Here is a 19,639-nt window from a genome sequence, read left to right as displayed (position 1 = left end):
CAATCCACCAATCTACCCCACCAACACCTCCATCCCCACAATTGCTATGTCATTTGTGTCAATGTTTATAAGGGTGAGATATAAATAACTTCTTAATATCTATATATGACATTTGTATCCAAAAAAGAAACAATTTTTTTAAAAATTGATCATTAAACACCCATCACAGTTCATGCCTAAGTAAAAGCAAAAAAACAGAAATGAATTCAGGATCTTATGAAAATGTATCAGTGTATTGTATCAGTGTATTGTGTCAGTGTAAAAGTTGTCCATTTAAATTAAAACAGTCAGTATAGATTTCATGTAGTCATATTGTGAAAATGTATCAGTGTATTGTATCAGTGTAAAAGTTGTCCATACAAATTAAAACTGTCAATATAGATTTCATGTAATAATAATAATAATGAGGACTTTGTATAGCACCTAATCTTTAGAAGCTATAAGCACTTTACAACATTAAACAACACCTATAAGATAAAAAACATATAATAATATTATTACAAAAACAAACTCCATGAAATTAGAAAAACATTACAAAATAAAAAACATGCTAAGAATATTTCAGGTAGGAAACATTATTAGGTCTTTAAGTTTGTTCTTGCAGTTGAAATAAATGAGTTTTGAGAACCCTCTTGAATGTGATCACTGTGTCTTTGTGTCTAAATTCAGTGGGCAATTCATTCCACGTTGCTGGGCCCTGGTATGCAAAAGAACGCTGGCCATATGACTTTGTTTTCATAGTTGGAATAATGAGTATACGATTGTCAGAAGAGGAGCGTAAGTATCTTGCTGGTGTGTACACATGGGTGAGGTCAGATAGGTATGTTGGACTAGAGTCCAACAGTGAAACATAGCACAGAGAACAAATTTTGTGTTTGATTAAGGATCGAATGGATAGCCAGTGTAGGGTACAGAGCAGTGGGGAGGTGTGCTCTGATCGTGGTACTTTAAGTATGATCTGAGCAGCTGTGGTTTCAACGTTTTGAAGTTTCTGGAGTAGATATTGAGATGAACCAGACAGAATTGAGTTACAATAGTCCAGTCTTGAAAGTACTAATGAACACACAAGTGTTTTAGTGGCATCAACTGAAAGATATTTGCGAATTGAGCTGATGCGTCTCAGCTCAAGATATGCAGCCTTGCATATGTTCATGACATGTTGTTGCAGTGTGAGAGTACTGTCCAGAGTAACACCTAGGTTTTGTACTGATTATGTGAATTTAATGTTGGCATTGCTGATATTTATTGTTTGAGGTAAAGGATGTGAATGAGAAAGTCTTTGTGTTGTGATCAGAATGGCTTCAGTTTTATCATCATTCATCTGCAGCTTGTTACATGTCATCCATGATTTCACATCAGAAATGCACCTCTCTACACCTTGGATGGTAGCATCAACTTCAGTTGGGTGGCTAGATTCGTATATTTGGGTGTCATCAGCATACAATTGGTGAGACACTGGATGATGATCTATGACACTTGAGAGCGACTGAGTGTACAGAATGAAGAGAAGAGGTCCAAGAACAGACCCCTGTGGAACACCACAACATAGATCAACTGTGCTGGAGTGTATTCCATTTGCAGATACAATTTGTGTCCTGTTGACTCAGTAGGACTTGAACCACAGTAAGGCTGTATCATGAATGCCAAATACATGCTGTAGATGGTGAAGTAATGTATCATGGTCTATTGTGTCAAATGCTGCAGACAAATCAAGGAGGGCGAGGACTGTAATCTTTCCACTATCCAACGCAGAGAGAATGTCATTATCTACTTTTAGAAGAGTAGTTTCAGTACTGTGGCAAGGGCAATATGCAGATTGTACATTGCTAAAAAGACTGTTTGAATTTAGATGAGATACAAGCTGGGATAGAACAACCTTTTCTAAGATTTTTTTATATGAATGGGAGATTAGAAACTGGGCAGTAGTTCTTTAAATCATTATGGTCTAGTGTTGGTTTCTTCAGCAGAGGCTTTACAATGGCAGTTTTGAAAAATGATTGGAATTCCCCGGATGAGAGAGAGGTATTAATAACATCAGTTAGTGAAGGCAATACTGGATCTATGCACTCAAGCATCACTGATGTTGGAATTGGATCAAGTTCACATGACTTTAGTGCACTCTTCATCAGGATTGTACGTACGAAATCCATAGAGACTGTTTCAAACGCTGCTAATGGTTGCCACTCAAATTCTGTATCCCAACTGTATGGTGATGATGAGTCAATTGAAATTGTGGTGTAAAGCTTATCTCTAATGGTTTGTTCTTTGTCATGGAAGAAATTTGCAAACATTTCTGGAAGGTCAGCTGGAGAAAAGATAGTTGGAAGTGGTGTTGATTTGTTCCTTGACATTAGCTTGTTAGTAATCTCGAAGAGCTTTTTGCAGATGGAACTTTCCGTGATCTTAGTAGTGTAGTGAGCTGATTTCGCTGCATGGACCATATTTGTGACATTCTTCTTAGCGGCTTCATAGATTTGCTTATGAATAGTGAGTCTGGTGCAAAGCCAGAGCCTCTCACCTTTACAGCGGTCTCTTTTAGCAGTGCAAAGCTGGTCCCTAACACTGCTATACCATGGAGAACACTTTTGAATTGATACTCTGCACTTGGTAGCTGAGGTATGTTAAATCATATTTTGTTAGCATGCAGTCATATTGTGAAAATGTATCAGTGTATTGACACACTGTACAAAGCAATTCCTGTTTTAATTTTTCATGAATCTAGGAATAATTAGTTAGAACTCTTAAGATTTGGTCGTATAGTGTATGATTAAAGTTCATTGATGCTCATTATCAGTTAATAATTTATAAAATGGAATGACTTCGAAGTTTCCTCCTCACACTTTTGCAAATGTTTATTAACTTCTAATAATCTAAGATCTCATGTTCTTGATTGGTGTTGGCATACTGCATTCTCTATTTCTTAGTTCATTTTTCATAAGACAGATGTTAAAGACTTAAGAATTTACACATGAAGAATCAAATTTATTCTCTGAGAGATTGACACTAGACACGAGTTATTTACAGAAAGAAAGTGCAAGAATACACAGGTCCATCATGGGTATTTGGAAAAAAGTCTTTAAATGAATGAAAGCAATCTTATTGGAACATCTTAAATTTAATTTTGTAGAAGGTACTGAGATATATGAGACATGATTGAGCAAGGAATTACCAATTATCCAGAAGAAGTATAGACCCAAATGTATTGGGGTGGGGCAGGGTTAGCATGCTGAGGACAAATACATCAGTAAAGAAATGGTAATCCATCACTTTGAAACTGATATCAGAATCATAAAAAAATAAAGCTTGAAGATATGATCAGAAATTTCTTAAGCTAGATCAAGCAATTTGTTAAATGCAAAACTACGGGGAAATATATAAGTTGATAAAAAACTGAAGGCAAGAATGTGAGAAAGAAGAGGAAATATTGCTTGAGATTTGTGAGAATATGAGAAAGTAGTTCCAGCAATATGAAAACAAATTTGGAGCAGATATACATGTATTCATAGGAGAGAAGGATTGGAAACTGAAAGAAACTATAATAAACACGTGATTTCAAATGCTAGTGAGAAAACAATTCATGAACACATAACTACATTGATGATGCAACCAAATATTCACTCAAGGGTTCTAGTAAAGAAGCATAACAAAACATTCCATGAAATTCTTCATGTAGACCCCATAATTATCACCACCTTGCAATGTACAACAATATCTATCTAACATATCATTATCAAAATATAATGGGAAGGATCACATGAAACCCAGAAAATGATAATGAGAAAAAAATGACCATGCATTTAGGAGAATAACATACATAGGTAAAAATAAAAGAGCCCCTTTTTTGTAGAACTATGCCAATACAATAATGTTGGATGTGGAAGAGGCACCTGATTAACAGACAGAAGGAAGCCAAAAGTTTGGGTGTGAGAGACAGTGAAGAGACAAATTTGAAAATAGTAGCATAACACAGCAAGGAAAAACAATTCATCCTGAAGTAATAAACCTTTCTTGTAAAAATCTTTCTGAAAATAAGATAAATTTACTGAAAAAAGGTTTTAAATTTACCCCTACATCTAAAAGATTGTGCAAATGAAAATGAAAAAGAAAAGTCCTTAGTTAGAAGTAAGAATTTAAATTTATTAACAAAGTTTTAGAAGTTATTATTTCAAAAAACATCCACTAGAAAGTAATAAAGCAAACAATAACTTGTGAAGAAAATGATGGTCAAGCTTTTTTGGTTTTGTAATAGGACAAGTCAATTATTATTAAAAGCTGACAACAACATATCTGTTTTCAAATTTTGGACAGCAAATTTTAGAGAAAGAAAACATGAAATGCCAAATGATAAGGAATTCTGCAAGGAAACAAGTGGACAGTCTGAAACATACACATGAAGACTAATAAATCATGTACAGTAAAACCTGTCTTGAGAGACCACTGCTATGAGAGACCACCTGTTTTGAGAGACCAGAATATCCATGCACAGATTTATTGATTATATAGTGTTACAACCTGTTATGAGAGACCGCCTGTCTTGAGAGACCATTATTTTTTGGCAGAAGGGGTGGTCTTTCAAGACAGGTTCTACTGTACCTGAAAAATATGGAAATTACCTACATAACTAATAAAAGGATTATTTAATGAATTTGGACCATTTTACAAGTTACTTGTATGGTCTACAAAGAATCCACAAAGGTAATACTATCAGGAAAGTAATTTGCAGCAAAATTTAAAAAAATATATATATAGGCTTGAAGATTTAAAATTTAAACCTATTGTAAGAGCATCTAACAGTCGGACATAAAGACTAGGTCATTTGCTTCATATTATATGAAAGCCACTTTGCAAAAAAATCCTATCTTCATAAGGGATGATATTGATTTTGTCAACCAGACATGACGAACAGCAGTACCAAATTAAGACCTTCCAGGCTCTAAGAACTGAGAATATTATGGTGGACCCACCCCCACCCCAACTCCAGCCTCCAACAAAATGTGAAACACAAACAAACAAAATTAAAACTACAAGTTGGGAAAATACCAGTGTTGCCATCATTCCAAATCAAAATACACATACATCCAGATCAAAATAGTCATATACATGTATAATTCATTAAAATTTCACCATCAACAATTAATTTTAATTTTTTTCTGGTGCCCCTGTTGGGCTGGTGCCCTAAGCACATGCTTAGTATTCTTAATGGATAATCTGGCACTGACGAACAGTGATCAACATTTGATACTTTTGATATAATAAACTTGTAAAATTTTTTACATGGGAATGGAAGCAACAACATTTTGGCTAGACAAAAGAGTGAAAGTATATAATAACAATTCATTTTGGAATTTACAGTTAAGTTTCTTAAACTAAGTAAGACCTGAACACAATGTATTTGACTTACAGAAAAAATAGAGGTATGGACATTAAGTTGGCATGAATTTGTACTGTGCTTGTTTTGGTGCACTTAGATGAGACATTTTTGGACAGAATGAGGGATAAACATGGAAAAGAATTTGGGGATTATTTGAGAAAAAACTGGAAGGGATTTTTAGACAACTGCTTCATTCCATGGAATAATCATATATCTATAGAAGAATTCTTACGGGAACTTAATAACTTGCATCCAGCTCAAACATTCACAAGAAATGAGAGTGAAGTATTCTTTTCCTTGGGCATACTCATCAAATCAAATTATCTGGAACCCATAGTTCTGTTGATAGTGATAGTAAACCATCTTATATACATAGTTATCTAAAGTTTAAATCTTGTCATGTCAAACATATAAAAGAGAACATTCCTTTAAATTTTGCATTGAGCGATGATAAGTGTAGGAGAGAAATATACACAAGAACTTCAGCTGTATCTTGAGGCAAAACTACCCAGAATTCTTTTACTAATATTGACTCTACATTTGTTTCTCAGTGCTAAACTTTCTGCTGTCCAAATTCTAATAAATCATATGTTAATCTAAAATACTTTTCAAGATGAACTCATATTGAAGTTCTTATCAAAGGTTATCTAGCAGACATGTCCAGCAAATAAAGGGGTTTCAGGAACTCATATATATGTGTTATGTGGGGTTACATCTGCCACCAAATGTGTTGTTTCTTAACAATTTTAATTTTGCTGATGATATGTTATTCATAAGTCCTTCTGTCACAGGTTTAAGGAAATTATTAAAGATATGTGAACAATATGCATTAGAGAATGATATAATCTATAATACAAAAAAATCAGTATACATGGTCTTTCAACCAACTTCTTTCAAATTACCATCTCCTCCCCCTGTACATCTTAACGGCAATGCTCTTACATATGTCAACAGTTATGCATATTTGGGTCATATTTTAAAATCCGATCATTCAGATAATGAAGATATGATGAGACATTACCAATTTTTGTGTACTTGAACAAACATGCTTCTACGTAAATTAAAGACTTGTTCATTGAATTTCAAAATTAGATTATTCAAATCTTATTGCTGCACTATGTATTGTGCTCCTCTGTGGACAAGCTTTAGTGAATGTAAGAAAGAAAACTAGTTATTGGTTATAATAATAGTCTTCGTTTTCTATTAGGTCTTCCTAGATGGAACAGTGCCTCCAACATGTTTGTAAATTATAATGTATTCAGTTTTGATGAAGTAATGAGAAAGTCTGTATTCTCAATGATGACAAGAATATCTAATAGTAAGAACTGTTTATTGAAATCCCTTTGGAACTATGACATTCATATAAATTCTCAAATTATCAGCAGATTGAACAACTTACTCTTTAAATGTGCCTTTTAATTTCATTTGTAACAATGCAGGGTGCAGTTGATTGTGTAGATGTATCTGTATACTTCTTGTACGTATGATATATATGTTCTTTTATGTTTACAATGTTTTTAATTTATATCTATATTTTAATTTATATGTATGGACTATGTATTCTGAAATAAAGAATTCTTTTTTTATATCTTATATATATATATATATGTAACGTTGCCCTCTTAGTAAGAGGAGTGGTCAATTGGATTTGGCTGGCATTATCTAGAGGATGATTTTCCTCGAAATTATAGCCTGGCAGGAGTGAAAGAAGAATGGAATTTCAACAGAGAACTGAGCGAGAATACTGGGAAAAAAAATAAAAATACGAGCCCCCTTTTGACAAGAAAAAAACAAATTTAATCAGAACAAATTAATAACGGTAATTCCAATTCAAGTTAGATTATATCAATAGAATTTAACAGGTACGTCTAATTTGGATTTATTTCATCATCATAACGAGAGGTGAAAAGAGTGCAATGTCCATGACTGATTTGCTTCACCTTCCTGTCTGACCATATATCAACATCTAGTTCATCCTTCCTAAGCTCTGTGCTTTGCACCTTCATGGACTTCCTGGTCTTTTTATTCTGACCTCATCCTTCTTTCCTTCCCCGTACTTCTGACTCCAGACTGTCTTGTCTTTCTCTCAGAAAGCTGTTCCTTAAAGGACAAAATCACCCCATAAGTCTGTATACCTCACTTTTTAGAGGTACATACAATTAACTTACGTTATTCAGAGCATGTTGCTATCCACACACCGCATAAATTCTGACTTAGTATGGTAGGACATTGACCTCGCAAGTCTTAAATTGCCACGTGAACGTCTACCAAAATATTACCATATTATTTTACATATGCTACTACATATTCGATTACTATTGCATGAAATTCACAAATATAACTCATGACAATCATTAACCTACAAGATTATCCAAGCATTACAAAATCAGATATAATTAGGTAAGTATCATTAACTCATTATATCATCCTAACAAACAAAGGAAGTTATTTCATATAACCCTATGAAGTCCTACACGTATGAACATTTGGATCGCATGCAATCAGATCTACCAATGAACTAATAACTGTGTAATTAAAAAGGTAAATTGCATAACAATTCTATCATCAACACATTCCATGAAATTGAATAAAATAAATTGCATAATAACTCTAACATCAACACATTTCCATGAATTGAATAAACGATACATAATATGGAAACCTAGTCATAGCAAACACATTTGCATAAAACAAACAATCAAATAATAGAATATTACATGAAACTAAAATTGCGTACCTTATCACTGTTTTCTTTCAGGACTTGTACGTTCTAGCAGTAAACATGTCTTTCTTTTTACATGACAACCACCTGGTCCCTTCCTTGTTTCATGAGGAAAGCATTAATCTCTTTCAGTCTCACTATCAGGTTGTCTGCTCTTTGATTCCCGTTGACAGCATTAAAATAAGGCAATACTTATCATGTACTTCATTATAAGGCAGTATCACTATTAGGCAGAATTATCCAGCTCCCATGGTCAATATTATATTGCTTATTTATGTATTAGCAAATGCTTACCATGATATACGTTATATACTCTCATATAAGTTTGGTCCAGCTGTAACAAGACAGACCCAGACCTGTCATTGCATAATGGTATCTACATATCAGGATCTGTGGCGTTTGTTCTACTGATTACTCCAAACAAACTGCACAGATCCAGATCTACCAGTGCACTATGTGATGGTAGTTCTGGGTCTTTGCAGTTGTTTCTGACTTACAAGCGAGTATATATGGTAAGGTTTTTTTTATATGAAAGTTTAAATATTTATATCTATCAACCAAAGTGTAGGACATAAATAGCAATATTTAAATATGGAATAATTGCAGAAGAATAGAATAAATGTGATATAAAGATATAAAGCTGCACTGAATACTCAATCCGAAACAGAATGATTGTTAGTGGAGCAGATTCTGTGTCTGAAACTTTTATTTTTCTTTCATGCGCATATATGCACTTATTTATTTACCAGAAATATACTAGAAGGCTTAAGTACTCGAATTTTCCAGTAGTCACTATTTCAACATGTACTAATTTTTGGTCTTCATCCAGATTGTACAATATACAAGAATTAGACAGACCTAGACACATTTATTGTTGGAATAATTTATCTCCAAATTATCTAGTCTGCTCAAAGACTGGTTTCTAGCACTGTACTTTTCTGATTTAAAAATATGTTTTTAAATAGAACCAGTCATCAGTCAGACATCATAAAACCAGTCACCCTGTTAAAAAAACAAACCTGAATTGTCTGACTGGCTCAGGAGGGGTTAGAGTTTTGACAAAGGAGGCCTGGATGTGTGCATTGAGATGATGGCTGATTAGGGGAGTTTGTCAGTCATGCTGTCTAGACATGATGTCTGTCCTTCATGTTCACTACATCAGAGGCAACAAAATCCAAACAAACAGGGTGTGATTTACAGGTCCATAGATAACCTTTCTTACATGGCATCTCCTAGGTGCTAACAACAGCATGGGTACTTGAATGTTTACATTTACCATATCTTCTCGTTTATTATATTCAGCAGAAAAATATTTTGAAGATGAAGACCTCTTTAAATTTCCTAATTCAGAGAATCTAACTTGCTGGTCTTGGAAGTTAAAGTACAGCTAACTCCACCCCCTTTGCAATTTATTTGATACAGTAGAAGTGTACATCCACCTTGACAGGTCAGAGTCACTCAATTCTGACTGGAGAAATGAACAAGTCCATATAAGCTCTAAGTCAATAATTCACTCAGAGGATAGATCCTAAATACATTTTACGATATGTATTCGCTTATAAGTTGAGTCAAAGTGCAAACAACAAAGATCCTGATGTGTTGCAGCATATTGAGCCTGTAGATCATAGTCTGTGCTGTTTGTTTACTGATTGTTATTATGCAGATGGCAGATCCAGGTCTGTGCAGTTTGCAGTTGTAATTGACCTAAGAGTTTGTATATTCAGTATTAATGAAAAGCAAACAACCCTAACCATTACAGGGCCCTTGTAATAATTTCTTGAAACAAATTCATTTAGACATTGAAACAGGTTGGGGGAAATGTATTAAATAAATAATGACAATAAAGACAAAGCATGATGACTTTTGTATATTTACAGGTGATAACTATAGCTTTTAATTTGTTTGCGTCCATTTGAAAATCACAGCAGTAAAAATGAAAATAGTAGGAAAATAATCCAATTGTAATACAGAATATAGTCTTATAAAAGGAATGTCCATTTCAACATTTACATGGAATCATCCACTTAGAAAAATGTACGTAATATTAACCTACGATTGCTAAATTACTCAGAGAACTTCTGTACTTAATGTGTACTAGTAAGAAGAAAATATATTTAAAAATCCTTACACAAATAATATCTGGCAAAATTAATTCCACCATTATGTTAAAAAGAAATCAAGAGTCAAGATTAATCACTGGCTGTTGTGTGTTTGTTCTGTCATTCCAATATGAATACATATGATTCTTCCATGGTTCTTTTAAATCTTTGTATACAGCCATCAGTTCTTGTATTCTTTCTGAGTGCCTTCATTTCTTCTTCCCTTTATTCCCTTGAATTTTTCAGTTCTATTGATTCATGCATTACTAACTACCTTTATCCATTATGACCAATACATGTATAATCAAACATATTGTCAAAAACTCCATTTTAGTTATTAGTTTGTTTATTGAAACAAGTAAATTTTTGACATGATGAATTCTAAATGTATTTCACATGAAAACCTAATCACAAAAGTAGGTCAGTGATACAGTGGTAGAGACTGACAGTGTGAGAGACTGACAGTGTGAGAGACTGACAGTGTGAGAGACTAATTAAACCCATGTATAGCGTTAAAGGAGATACTGCTTGTGCCCCATATATCCATATATATATATATAGAAAAATGCCCAAAAACATTTTGATAATTAAACAAGGCATTGAAATTTAAATTTGTTGCAACAATTCAAGCTAAATTATAGTTATCTTGAACAATCATTAAGGGCTTTGGACTTGATTTATGGCATTGCAAACATACTGAAGACCTATTTTTAGCTTCTTCAGAATGGCCTTGCCAGTTCTGATCAAACATGATATGAGTGTTTCTGAGGACTAGGGCACTGTAGCATTTTGCAGTGATAGTGAATGGTTTTATAATATTTATATTGTCAGAGAATTTACCAAGTGTTGTCATATTACTATTTTAGGCCAAAGAGTATCAGAAGATTAGACATGTAATAAAACAACCATATACTTTTGTTACAGCTCTTGTAAAGATTCATCTACCCCTGTGTTTGCTTTTGCATGGTTGATAAATTCTTACAGCTCCTTAAAGAAATGCAGCATGTGCTGCAAACACAGTACACTCAATGCTAGTCCATTGCTTCATCGATTCACTATTATTGCACTAAATTTCCAGTATCAGCAAGGTGCAGTTTTTTCAAAAGTCAGTAACTGTATATTGATATTATGTTGTCTTATAATAAAAAGCATTCACCATGAAGTAACATGGCACCTAGCAATGTCACACTACCTACAAAGTAACACCGAGTCTAAAATATTATGCAATAAAGAGACTCTATAGAACACATTAACCCCTGGTGACGAGTTTACATGGCAGGAGGTAGTAGCCTACTACCAAGCTCTGTAGTGTCAAGGTCATGTATGATACACTAAATTGTGTGGTATTATAGAAAGGTGGACAGATGTAGCTCTACAATGATACCAAATAATCTGGAATTTCTTGTTGCACTATAAAATACAGAGGGAAACACCTCATTTTTTGGATCCGATTTTTTTCCACCTAAAATTCTCCTGTGGTCAGAATCTGATTTTGTGTCCAGATTTTAGACTTTTTGGTCTCACATCTAAGCCAGACCAGTATGAACTGCAAACAGACAGATGAACCTTTGCAAAAAGTAGGATAAGATGGGCATTAGGAATGAAGAGTGGTCTTGATACGAAAATAATTGGTCCGTTAAGCAAAAAGAACACACAAGAAACTCCAACTTTTACCCTTCTGCTTATACGCGAGCCAAATAGCCAATGAAAAACAATGTTTCTAAAATAACTAGGCATCATGTTATTGGAAGATAACCTGGAAGTTGATGTATTCAGAAATAGCTTTCAAAATGTGTTTCCTACTCGAATTTCAGATGAAAATGACAAAAACCTCCAGGGGTTAATGTGTTAAAGACACTGTTCCTATACTTTTAAATAAATTTTGACTTAAATTTTTTGTTAGCTTTACATAGAGCTGATAAAGAAACTTTTCTGTTTATTAAAAAATTTTCAATTGTGTAATAAAAAAAGATTTGGTCCTGAGAATCTGTAAAGAATCAACTCTTTAAGACTGAAAAAACAAACAGTATCTGTCCTGACTTGAGATATATGTAAATGTTGATGCAAGTGTGTTAAACTCCAAGGGCACTCCAAGAAAATGAACCACACTGATATACAGTACATGCAGATAATTAGGTTAAATACCGCATTTACTCACTTATAAAACAAAATCAAATTGCAAAACTGCACAGACCCAGATCTGCCAGTACAGTTTGTTAGGAGTAATCAGTATAAAAACATGGACCCTAATCTGCAGGTGCATTATGCTACAGAAGACCAGGATCTTTGTTGTTTGCAGTTTTTTTTAACTTATAAGTGAGTATATTTGGTATTTACCAGGGTTTTTTCCTGGTGCCCTGTACTGACATGGTCCTGATACAATATCACTTCAGCTAGTGACAGTTTATAACACACCAATATAATATCTAGTGCCAATGATATGATAGTTTTCAGCTATCCTTAAAACATTATTCTGTTACATAAACATGTGTTGACCTTATTCCAAGCTCTTCCCTCAAGCATTACATTTTATTCTGGTTTCTGGTCATGTTATTAGGAGAATCCCCCCTCCCACACCATTCTGATGTGAAGGATAAGGAGGATGTTTTGAATACATTAGCTAAAAGCTGGAGGATTAAAGTTGCATATTGTTGAAAGCCTTGAATACCTGACTGTATTTATAGACTTTAAGACAAAACCAGTTTTCACCAATCTGCAGTATTGAAAGATAACCCTGCAGACAAAGTATCAGAATGAAGCTTAAATGCTTTAGTATCTATAGCCACCGTTACAAGAACACTTTTCACCCAATGTGAGATTGCTGAAGTGGCTACAGGTAAAACTGTTTCTGCAAGATAAATACTTTTCTTAATTTCTGAGCTGCCTGAAGATACATTTTTAGAGTAGTTAATGAGCATCAGACACTTTTACCTATGTGACTGAATTTTAACCTATTTCAGAAGTTTCCATGGTTTTAAAGTCTTCAAAAGAGCTGGGACAGTAAAAACAACGCAATAATTTGCTTTACCTTATGATTCAACATTACTGTCTGTACTTGCTTATAAGACATAGCCAACTGCACAGACCAGCTATGCCGTTGCATAATGGGCAGGCAGATCTGGGTCTGTGCAGTTTATTAGGAGGAATCAGTAGAACATATTATATTAAGGATCAGTATATTTTGTTGTTTGAAAGGAGGAAACATATTGGTTGACAAAACTCCAAAGGGCAATGAAAAGGCATCAATTATTAACAGCCTCTGAATGAGGATGCCAGGATGGTATATGGTTTAATTTGGAAACTCAAATGAGAAGCAATCAAATCTCTTTGCCCAAAAATGTACTTTGCAGTCTATTCTAAATCTTGAGTTTAGAAACATTAGCTTTCTTTGTACAAGCTTTACTGGTGATTCCAGCAAGGGATCTGTGGACTACCAGTAAATGAGTCCTCTGACTACCCCATCACTCACTTGCCCCAGTGCTAATGTTGGACTTTGCACTGTCAAAGAAGCTACCCAAATATATAATTGTTCATGTACTCAAAGGGAGATATCTCAGAAGCACTGAATGAAGAGTGTATCTTCTCTATGCTTCCCAATGGGAACCAAACTACTGACCCACAGCTTGGTGATGGCTAAGAGTGAGTAGCATCCCCCAACCATGAGGGACTAGCAGCACACTTTCAGTCCCCAAAGCCTGTTGCTGGTGACAAGATCAAGTCCAGATTGGAAAAGGATCTTCCTATGGAGTATAATTGCTGGCCACCAGTCACTCAGCAACATTCACTGATTTATGACGACCTAAATCCCTGTGGAATTTGTGGCCTTCCACCACTGAGAATTGATTGGCTCAGACCTGCATACATACAAGGGCTTCAGGACCTTTGTCCCATGGTAGAGAGGGTAATGTTGCAATTTGTGGGCTGACATTGTCATCTTTGAAGTGGGATCAAAAATGAGGGAGGGGGAAGACCTTCTTCCAAGCAAACCAGGAGGGTTAACAGTCACTCTTACCCACCTGCAGGGTTTGCCACTTGGGACAGACCTTTCACTCTGCACCAGAGAGACTTTGACCACAAAGTGGTGCCTCTCAGGGTAAAAGATTCTCACAATTTTGACATAGAACAGTCCAAGGTGGTGCCTCATCCATTTGTGTCCCCTTACTCCTCTCAACCGTCAATCAAGGTGGCATAGGAGGAAGAGTTCTGATCCTTTAACAGGGGCCATTATGGAATTTTACCATCTGTTATCTCACAATCTGTGTATCTCATCTTCAGGTACTGAGAACATGACAATTCTCTCCATCTTGGAGAGAGTCTTTGGAGCTATCATGCACCCATATCTCTTGTTGCACAGCTTCTGTGTAGAGAAAACCATATGAGCTGTGGTGGGTTGGAGAACCATCCCACTGGCTACTTCACAGCTCATTATGAGTGCACATTATTTTACAGGAAATAAGGAATAATGGCTAACACTGGTACATAGGTAATGTGTTCTGATTCTAAACCCAATACAGAGAGAGAAAGAGAGAGCAGAAGAAAAAAGTATATTCATTGTAACCATTTTTTACATATACACATATGTATCATATACACATATTCATGCACACATACAATTATACACACATATACATATGTACCCACACATACATACATACATACATACATGCATGCACACACATGCACACACACACACACACAGACACACACACACACACAGACAGACAGACACACAGACAGACACACAGACACACACACACACACACACACACACACACACACACACACATACATACATACATACTTACATACATACATATATACATACATACATTTTTTATAATTTCACAGTACATTCACTTGTGGCCAGTGTCACACATAACCATTAAGACTGACATATAGGCTAGGCTCCCAATAACTTCTCAGCTTGTAATGGTTTATGTCTCTTGTTTGGGGGTCATAATGGAATTTCAATTAGAGTCCATTCAGTAAAGGTGAGACAGATATGTTAATATAAGATCATGTAGCAGAAAACAACAAAGCTAAGAAAAATCAGTGCTAAAATTTGGTGAAATCTCAGGCCATAAAATTATATTTTCCAGAATGGTTATTAATAAAGGCAGCCTAGAGAGAGTTATTCTGACTTCAGTGGGAGTGTTAAAATTTTGTGGTTAGAGAAAGCTAATCTTGGTTGGCTTAGTTAAAGGAGGAGGATGTTCCCCCGATGAAATTTCATTGTTTAAGTATCATAAAATCAAGTTTTAGGCAGTTCAAGTTTTTCTGCTGAAGCAAGAACTTCTTGACTCTGGAAGAGTAAGAAGTGTTCAACTGTAATAAATTGTCCAAGGGACAGGAGGTATGGAAATTTGATAGATCCAGAACCAGAGAATTGACAGAGGGAAATCTCTCATGATAAGTGAGTGAGGGCTCAGGATGTACTGTCTTAGTTGCATACATTATGTTTATTGATGTAAGTTTGTAATTATTTCTTGAATTTATTCTTTTTAAATTCATACTTCAATTTTCTTTGGGTTCAGAAAATAATCATACATTCATCTGTCTAGAATGTACAAGAAATATGTAGTTTTGGAATTTCATGCATTAATCTGATATGCATTGTGAGAACTAATTTATTTATATTGAATATTGTATGAATCATGTATCCTAAAGAATCTGACACAAATTGTGTGAAGTAAATTATCTGTCTTAAATGATTTGTTCATGTATGCCGAGAATGGATATTTCTGTGTCTGGAAATGTATGCCAATGAATCACTAATTAGCAAAGTAATGTAGTTTGGACAAGGAGTGAAGTCCATTATATAATTTGTGTAATTAAGTTGTGAATTCTTTTCAGCTGAGAATCAAAGTGTTAGCATCAGGAATATTTGTTGACTGATATAGTTCAGCTGGTGATTTATAGCCCACAGCAGGGTGTAATGGTTTATCTGAGAGGTTGAATTATGTCCAGTAGGAGTTCCAGGAGTATCTAGAAAAGACATTAATTTATGGTAATATGGTTGTGAGTTTGCATTAGGTTGTGAACTGACAACAGCTTAGTACAACAGCTTAGTACTACTGAATTATGACAAGGCATCTGATGAAAAAAGAGTGGAAATAGCATTTGATCTCAGAAGGGAAAAAACCTGATATTTATTTAGGTTGGATATTATAGTTTTATTTGAAGGAAAATTAGCTCAATACCTGTACTGCACAGTGGAAAATGTTGCAGTCTACAACCATTATGGTTGATGCCCTAAAGAGGCTAGAGGAAGAGGGAGAGAATGAAAAGAAATATGGCAACACTGACCATTTCACCAGCAGTGATTTGAAGAAAAAAAACATTGATGCTGACAACTTGAGCTTGATCATCTCCTTGATTCTATGATGAAATTTGTTTTATCAATATAGCAGAATGGCTAATTGAATTTCACGTCAATTTTGTAACTCCATTTCAAAGAAAAAATTAATAATTTAAATGTCATGTTCAATTTCATTTTGTTTGTGCAATTGATTAAAATGTGATATTTTTCATATGGAGGCTCATGTTCTATTCTATGTTTCTGCTCAGATTTCTGTTATTCCATCCATTAATTTTTTATTTATTCTATATATATATATAAACACATATATGCCATGCACATATGCATGTTACTACTAGATTCACAGTTCACTTATAAGTTTTATACAGTAACAATTTTCTTTACTCACTTGACAATAACTACAGTGTGTTATCATTTGAAATGATTAATTTCTCTTATCGTCTGTCTTTAGTTTGAAAACATCTATGTCTGGGACACTTAGTTAATTTAAAAGTCGAGAAAAAGTATTCCTTCCAGTCACTTTCATCAATAAACTCATATTCTTGATTTATATTTTTGAAGTATTAACTTTTAGATTTTGATGTACCTAATTACAGCTTTAGTTAAAAATGGGTAAAATATATATAGATATATAGACACACACATACACACACACAAAGAACATTTAGTGGCACATCAGCACAATCCTGACTATTCAAAAACCAAGTAAGTTTAGATATCGCAATAAAGAAAAACAAGACAATGATAAAAACAAAATTGGTAACAATTTATAAATATATTTTTATTTATTTAAGAATATGTTTACAAAAAGAACATGCTTAATGCCTTAAGTGTCAGGTTATGTGTGTCTTTGACTGCATGTCCATCTACATTTTCATGTTGTCAAAAAAATGCTTGTATTGTTTTTTTAATCCATTAGAGATTTGGAAAATGTTATTGGTTTTGGTAAGCAATTTAAAAATCCTGCCACCAGAGTCAATTCCAAATGAATCATGTGACCATATTATGTTGTGTGTGGAAGTGCCAATTAATGTTGGCAATGTAATATGTTGGAATAAAACATAATCAATGTAATGTGCCTTTAAAATAATTATTATTTGATCAAATGTCATGTGGTTGAAGCTCATCGTAGCAAGTGCTTACTGATGCTGTCATAAACAGTGTCCCCATCATAGGAATGTACATACTAGAATGGGTAGCTCCACTTTGTTGATGTTCAGGATCCATCTTGCTTCCCCAGTATTGTTGTGTCCAACATGTAACATCCATTTTTCAGACTGGTTAAAGTTAATTGGGCACTAGAAGATCATGATATTAAAGGCAGCTTTTAGCAGCAGCTCCTTCCAGTTTGGTGTACTAGGATGGAGACACATGCACCTATGAAAAGGTATTTTTATGCACATTTTGACCAAACAGATGGGTGTGTTGATGCAAAGTAACAAGTTATCTTATTACATAATACTTGCACATGTCTTTACAAGTGCACACCCTTCTTTTTGTCCAAAACTTGCATAAGGCACTTGCATGTATTATATAATATGATCACTTGTTACTTGCCTGAGAAAAGTTGTATTGGTAATTGGTTGGCACATAAGCGGTTCTATTTCATATGGCTTTTTAACTCACTGGATCAAAATGAGCTTATTGTAGTCATCAGTTGTGCACCATCCATTGTGTGTCATACATCCATAAACACATATTGACCTAAATTTGACCCAAATTTGACCCCCCAAAAATCCTTGCATAACAAGCTTTCAGATTTATACATTGATTTCAATCCACCTTCAAATGGCTGCTGTTGTTTTTAAAAATTGGAAAAAAATGTATGTGGCTAATTTTCAAATAGCTTAAAAGAATTTGACAAATTTTGGCAGAAAACATTCTGGCATGAAGGCCTTTCACTTCCTGCAACTGATACTTGTATTCCAGCAAATATGGTTGCCATTACTAAAACAGAAACTTCTTTAAAACAATTTTTGAAAAACAGAATTTTGGACAAAAGAATTCTGGCATGAAGACCTTTCATTTTGTACAGTGATGATGATCTGTTATCAGTTTTTAAAATGATGCATTCTTCTAAATCAGATTGTTGTCATCTGCTCTGGCATTTTGTCTGGATGTAAATGTAAGCTAGGTATGTGATCTTAGGCCCTCATTGACCTCTTGTTGGGATTGTTGCTGGAGGGTTAAAAGAAGTTTAAGGTTGAAGTTTTCTTTTGCAATAATGATCATTAAATACATGATCTCAGTTGCTGACCAATCAAAATCAGTCTAACATTTCTGCCAGTCAATGAAATGTATTGTTTTATGCTACTTACAGCAAGAAGTATGCACTATTCAGTAAATCCGCATATAATACACTTGATTTATTCAGTTTAATATCAGCTATAATGATTGTTTATACCAAACTTTTTGTGTGTGGGGGGGGTCTCTTTTATGCACCAAATTAGAACCTGGATAGAGGCAACATTCTTGTACCAAATATAAAATTTAGGGTCAATAGCACAGTGGTACCACCTATAATTAACACTGAACATGTAAACTGGTTTATACAATATAGTTTTTAAAACTTTGATAAATCCTTGAATTTTAGGAATTGACTTGAAAACGACTTCCTTTTATAAAATGTTGATTTTTTGCCCTGAAGAATTCTTTAATTTTCGAAAAGTTTCTGAATTTGTCAAAAACTCATTGCATTTATCTGGGGGAATATAAAACATTACAATTTTAGAAAATATATCACTTTTTACATTAATAATTCAGATTATTTACATATTTTGCCCTAAAGGACTGAATAAATATATGCAATAGGATATAAATTAGTTGGAACAAATGGCGGATGGCACTGGTCATTATCAGATTGTGTAGCATCGCTTTGTTGTGGCTCACAAATGACATTCAGAATGTTCTCATCATTCAAACACACATGCACACACACACACACTTTTCTTGTCTCTGATGCCCCTATTACTTTTCTTGAATACCTTTAAGTCATATATATATATATATATATATATATGTACACACATATTTACAGACATACATACTCAAGAGAACATGTGTAGTTTTGAAGTATTTAAGGTATTGTGCGAGGAAGTAGAAGAGTCTGTCTTAAGTTAGAGAAATCT

This window comes from Sinohyriopsis cumingii, chromosome 1 (genome assembly GCF_028554795.1).
Source record: "Sinohyriopsis cumingii isolate HCF-2022 chromosome 1, ASM2855479v2, whole genome shotgun sequence".
NCBI classification, from domain to species: Eukaryota; Metazoa; Mollusca; class Bivalvia; order Unionida; family Unionidae; genus Sinohyriopsis; species Sinohyriopsis cumingii.
This window is presented reverse-complemented; position numbering follows the sequence as displayed.